The sequence below is a fragment of the Vespula pensylvanica genome, chromosome 5 (genome assembly GCF_014466175.1).
Source record: "Vespula pensylvanica isolate Volc-1 chromosome 5, ASM1446617v1, whole genome shotgun sequence".
NCBI lineage: Eukaryota > Metazoa > Arthropoda > Insecta > Hymenoptera > Vespidae > Vespula > Vespula pensylvanica.
Window position 1 is genome coordinate 2980305 of NC_057689.1, and position 6842 is coordinate 2987146.

Below are 6842 nucleotides of genomic sequence, written 5' to 3' on the forward strand. Positions count from 1 at the left end.
TATATATATATATATATATATATATATAATTTTTCCTCGAACAAAAGCTATGTCGTATAAGTCGATTACAAAAGAAATTTAAAATAATTAATAGAGACGAAACGACAGAGATAAAACGTTCTCAATGGTTCGAAAGAGACAGAGAGAGAGAGAGAGAGAGAGAGACAGAGAGAGAGACAGAGAGAGAGAGAGAGAACGTACTTTGATTAAGACGAAACTAAGAAATTTTCTCGATAAAGAGTAAAATGTACTTCTCTCTGTGTGACTTCTTTCAACGAACTTTTCCAACTGATTCAAGTATCTTATTACTAGCGTGATTACGACGAATCCGAAATTAAACTCTTCTAACCTATCTCCTATAATATTAGTTTCTCAAAGATTACGTCACTATTTTTCTTTCCTTTCTTCTTCCTTCCTCTTTACGTATTTATCTCTTTTCTTTTCTTTTCCTAACCTGATCCTAACAATACGAGTTCTATGATACTAACAACGAATACGTAGGAAGAACTTAGTATGTAAATAATGTTTACAGTTTTTATATTCGTCTTATTAATTTTACGAACGTGTATGTACGTGTATACGTCGAATTGCGCATTAACCAAAAATGTTCGATTTCGTAGAAATCAATCTGAAAATGATTATTAAATTCGAACGAAGTACTACGACATAGTGCGTTATTATTCGATTAATTCGTCGCTATTACTATCATTAATATAAATTTCTCGTAAATTATCGAACGATCGTAAAAGTTAACCCAACTTTTTTCTTAGTTAATTATAACGTTTCTTTAATATCGTGAATTTAATTCGTTATAAAAATTTATAATCGATTTTATATATATATATATATGTGTGTGTGTGTGTGTCTACAAAAAAAAAGAAGAACGATGAAAAGAAACGTTTGGTTGTACAAATGCGTTAGAGAGAGAAAAAAGAAATATATATATATACATATATACATTTATACATAACTTTACCATTTGATCTGCTGGTCCACCAAAAAGATAGTGTCCTAATGTCCGATGGAAGACGTTGCCAAGTCGTAATGAATTCTGAAAGGTCCTAATTAATTGTAAAAAGTATTAATAAATTTCGACGAAACGAACGACACGAATACTTCGGATGCCAACGAACGAGTGCGAACGTACGGAGGCGGGAACGGCTCCAGGTTAAGACGGTTGCTGTTCACCAAGAGATTCGCACGTGACGTATGCGACTACAGTGACACATACGGACAAAATATGAACTATAAGCCCGCTATATATAAGTTAATGTATAAGCTCGTATAGGTTATATCGAATTAATTTGAATGATACTTGCGATAATATTTATCGAGAGATAAAAGTGGTATTTATTTTATATATATCATATCTCACGATCCTCTGTAATTGTTGCTAAGAATGTTTTATCGTTTGAATATTAGTTAATTATTCTAGTTTATGTAGTATACGTCTCGTCATCATATCTTTCGTTATTATGACTTTAAAGAATTTAATTTTATGGAAATAAAAAATGTAAAATATTTATAAAGGATAAAAATATGAATTTAATTTAATTTAATTTAATTTAATTTAATTTTAGAAAAAAAGGAGGAAGTGAAAAATGACACGAAACTTGAAATTAATAATAAAAATGCAAAATATCAAATAATTTTATTCGCGTACGCGAGACAAAGTGAAAACTAGCCACACTTTTCTTGTTCATGCTCGATTCAACTTTGTATACACTTTGGTTCAATGCACTTTCAGTGGTTCCACAATCGCCATATCTTATACGTTTCGTAGCTATGACTTTAATATAGAACTTGATCTTATAAAAAAAAAATTATGATTTTAATTAAACTTTAAAAAAGAAAAAAGTGAAAAATGCATGAGTTGACTTTAATATAGAACTCGATTTTATTAAAATAAAATTATGAATTTAATTGAACTTTATAAAAGAAAAAAGTTAAAAATTTATGCCTTGAATTTAATATAAAATCCGATTTTATTCAAATAAAATTAGGAATTTTATACAAAATTTCGAACTTTAGAAAAGAAATAAACGAAAAATTTATGACACGATTCTAATAGCAAAAATGCATAAATATTAAATAATCCTATTCGCGCACGCGTGACAACATGAAACCGGAGACGGAATGTTACGTCGTCTCAGTTTTCTTAAATCTATACTCCTACACTCATTACCATAAGAGCATTTAGAGTGACAACATGGTAAAATTAAAATACGAGTAAGAACCTTTTTCAAAAGGCTCTTATGCTGACCCTTCGAAAATAACTCTATAATCTATAAGCTTAAAATTTTGATTTGAGATTATTGTAAATTTCTCGCACGTTCCATACTACATATGTATCAAGCGAATGTACTATTGTTGTAAACATAATATACCGTGTATCTTATATATTATTTAAATAATCATAAAAATTCTCGAAAGTATGAATTTTTAAGTTTTCACGTTTAGAAAGAGAGAGCTTCGAGGTTTACTCATCGGAATGCGATAGAAAATTGACTGTATAGTTGATTTTTATCGATATTATTTGAAGACAAAATATCCGAGTTTAAAATTTAATGATATTGAAATATTTGATTAAATTTTTTTTATATTTAACGTGTATTACGATCTATAATAATGTTCAAACAAATCTATAGACTTGATTATTATAAATTATTGTTATACAACTATTGATAATTAGTATAATTCGTTATAATGCTATACGTATCTTAAATGAATATCAAATAATCGATAATATTATTTCTTTTAATTTGTCCGTAAGAAACAAGAAAGCTATGAGACCTTTAGTGTTTGAGATTCAACGATAGACTGATGATCGTTTGTCATCTATCAAAGACCTTTCTTTTTTGTTATACCATTTACATCACGAATCAATAACGACAACGATAATAACATTCGTATAATAATGAAAAGTATCAATTATTCGAACTTCCTTCTATGAAAATGAAAAAAAAAAGAAATATCAACGTGTTTACCGCTCGCAATACGAAAAACAACTAATTAGAGAACCGTTGTTTTGTTTATAGGACTTTACTTAGTAAAGATTTATACTTGAAATTTGTTATCTAACGATTTTTATTTACGTACGTGTGAAATTAAATTATTGATTATAATATTAAATATTAAAGATGTGAATTATTACGTTTATAATATTAATTTATTCGCGTAGTTATCTCGTTAGTATTAAATATATCTATTGGTTGATGATCGTGTATTTGAATTATTTAATTATAATTATATCTGTTTATAATTTGCATGAAAAACCATGATTTAAGGTAATACATGAGATGCATTCAAAATGGACGACATAGAAAATTTTTGTTTGATAAATTAGCGATTAAATTGGGTATATTGCATCTTTTAGATATATTCGTATATATATTCCAAAAATATCTTTTTCTATTTTTATAAATCATCATTGACCTGTGATGAACAGTCTTCATCGAATATTTTCGATATATATTTATCGTAACAGATATCTATTTACTTACTTATGTCCATTACTACGATTCAATGAAAAATTCTCAGGCCAGAGATCACGACAAACTTCATTTTTATTTACAATTTAATTTACAACGCGTAAATAAATACACAAATACGCATGTATACGTAAAAAATCGTGCGTACGATTTCGATCGATCGTACGTAATATCAATGAATGAAACTAATTATTTTTTTAGGAAAAAAAAAAAAATAAAAAAATAAAAAAAATAAATAAAAATCATTTAAATTTGTCGAACGCAAAAAAAAAAAAAGAAAGAAACGAGTTTAATATTTGCTCGAATTTTTTTATCGCTGATCTCGCATGTTTTATCGTATTAAACGAAAAAATAAGCGAAACGAAACGCATAGCGATCTATGAAACCAACTAATCTACGAAGGGATGAAAAAAGACGAAGAAGGAAAAAGGAAAAGAAAAAAGAAAAAGGGGAAAAAAAAGAAAAAGAAAGGAGGAAAGATTATGTCTGCACTTACGCTTACCAAAGGGGGACGATCCTTCCTTGTCCTACCGGACGAACAGACCTCTTACCTACTTTTTCAAGGATACGACAATACACCCTATTCTTCGGTTTGACGTTGATCAATGATTCGTCAGCGAGATATGTATACGTACGTATTGTACATACGTACATATATGTACATATAGGAAAAGCGCGTGGTGTATTTATTTTCTTTTTTATCGATTATTTATTTATAATATTTATATATATACATATATATATATATATTTTTTCAAACCATATATATCAATCACCATGGAACTTATTTTATTTTAGTCTTCAATATAATTTTTAATTAAATATCTTTTTAAAAATATTGTGTGTATATATATATATATATGTATATATGTATGTATGTATGTATGTATGTATGTATGTATGTTATATGCATATTAAATGGATAGGAATGGAAGTATATAAAAGATCGTGACAAAATTCTTTTGAAAGAGAGAACCATTCTATACAACCCGTTTATTGTAAGCTTGAATCATATATTAAATAGTGTATTTATGTTTAAATATATAACTCAAGTATCAAATATGTGTGTACTACGTGTATTATCTTATACATCCTGTAAACATTTTACTTCTTTTCTTTTTTCTTTTTTCACATTACGTTCGTTCATTATCGCACATATCGTACTTGCATCTTAAATTAAAGAAAAGAAAAGAAGAAAGGAGAAAAGAAACGAGAGAGAAAAAAGAAACAAACAAAAAATCTATACTATTACAAAGGGAATCAAATGTTGTTGTTGTTGTTATTGTTGTATTCCTTCTTTTTCTTTTTTTTTTTTTTTTTTTTTTTTTTTTAATATCTTCGACGTCGTGTAAAGACTAACGTCGTGAGATTTACGCAAGACTCTCCCTTTGTGCGCTTTCTGATGTTTTATTATATTAATTTTGTAAGAGAAACCATGCGCGCAAAGGAAACCTTCGTCGGCTGTATAAGGAAAGAAAGAAAGAAAAGAAAAGAAAAGAAAAAAAAAGAATAAGAAAAAGAAAAAAGAATAAAAAAGAAGAGTATTTTTTACGAGTCGCAACATCGTTTAAATCTGTGACCATACGGAAAAACACGTTCGCATGTAACTATACGTATGTACGTTTTCATTTTCGTGATACCGATATTGTCGTTTAAAAAGTTTCGAACGCCAACAATTCACTCTTTTTACGATATAAATTGTAAATTTTTTGTTAATCCTTTTTTCTTTCCGATAAATACATAAATTCCAGTATTTTAGAGCTCAATTAATGCGTAAATTGAATCCTTTTTTTGTTTCTTTTTTTTTTTTTTTTGTTTAAATACGCGCCTGTTCTCCTTATTGACACAGAAGTATCGTATGTTCGATGTGCTCGAGGAAAAACTCTTTATTCATTTATTTATTTATTTATTTATTTATTTAATCTTTTTTCCTTTTCTTTCTATTTTCTTTCTTTCTTTTTTTTTTTCTTTTTCTTTGAATCCCCATGCCGATATCTTCCGAGAGCAACGTCGAAGGCCGTCATCTCGTTCGAATCCAGTCGTCCTATTTCGAAACTCGTACATCGAATTCATCGCAAGGACAGTATGTATGTTCTTTCTTTCATTCTTTCTTTCTTTCTTTTTTATTTATTTATTTATTTATTTATTATATTATTATTATTTTATTTCATTTATTTCGATTTACTAAAGAGGAACGACGAATCGTCGAGTCTTCTTCTTCTCTTCATCATCTTCTATATATATATATATATATATATATATATATATATATATATGTATGTATATATATATATAATATATATAGTATTTTTTTTCATTTTCCATCCAGTTCTTTTAAGAACGTAGACATAATTTGTCAGATCTCCTACGCGGAACAGAAGAGATAATTTAGCTACAATTTAAGCGTTATCTTAGACTTTAATAGGATCATCTCCTTACTCCATATCCGATTTCGCCATCGTTCGATTTCTTCGATCGAAAAAAAAAAAACTCTTCCGTAAAATTTATCTAATTTCATATCGACCCTATAATAATACGTCGGCCGAAACGTCGTAACGCCGAAACACGCTCGTAATAAGCGCATCATTTTAAGACAATTACTAAGGAAAATTCATCTTTCGTGTATCTCTAAACAATAGCAATAATAATAATAACAATAATAATAATAATAATAATAATAATAATAATAAAATAATATAATAATATAATAAAATAATAATAATAATAATAATAATAATAATAATAATAATAATAATAATAATATATTTATACAAGCTTCATCCCTTCGCTTTTTATATCGCATATACATAGTCGAATTTTAATTATAAATGAAGAAATCATTTTTATTCTTATTCGTATTCTTCTCTTTCTCTCTCTCTCTCTCTCTTTCTCCCACCCCTTCCTTCCTTCCTTTTCTTACAACTAACTCTCTATATCCTGATCTATCCTTTCTTTCTCTAATCTTCATACGATATCTTCTTACGATTCATGCTTATATAAACAAGCATACGATCGAGAATGCACGCTCGCGAATTCGATTTTTTAAAGACGCATATCTTTTTATTTGAACGCACGAATCGCTAATCTTCCTTTCCTTCTTTCTTTCATTCTTTTATTCTTTCTTTTCTTCCTTTTGTTCGCTTGTTTGTTATGTTTTTCTTCCTTTCTTTCTTTCTTTCTTCTTTTTTTTTTTTTAATTTTTTTTTCTTTTTTTTTTTTATACACAGTGGACGGATATACGAGCTACAATTTTGTCTAATTTCGTCTACCTTTCGTCCACGTTTTTGTTCCATCTTCTTTCTCCCTACCTCCCTCCCTCTCTTACTCTTTCTCTCTCTCTCTGTCTCTCTC

General features: G+C 28.0%; 1 protein-coding gene across 1 annotated transcript in view; it reads right to left on the minus strand.

The window, feature by feature from the left end:
* Positions 1-1184, minus strand: part of LOC122629361 — an 87250-nt gene extending 86066 nt beyond the window's left edge. The window contains exon 1 of the mRNA XM_043812734.1: positions 977-1184. The gene's annotated coding sequence lies outside the window, so the exon portion shown is untranslated. The remainder of the gene's footprint in view (positions 1-976) is intronic.
* Between the last annotated feature and the right edge of the window lie 5658 nt (positions 1185-6842).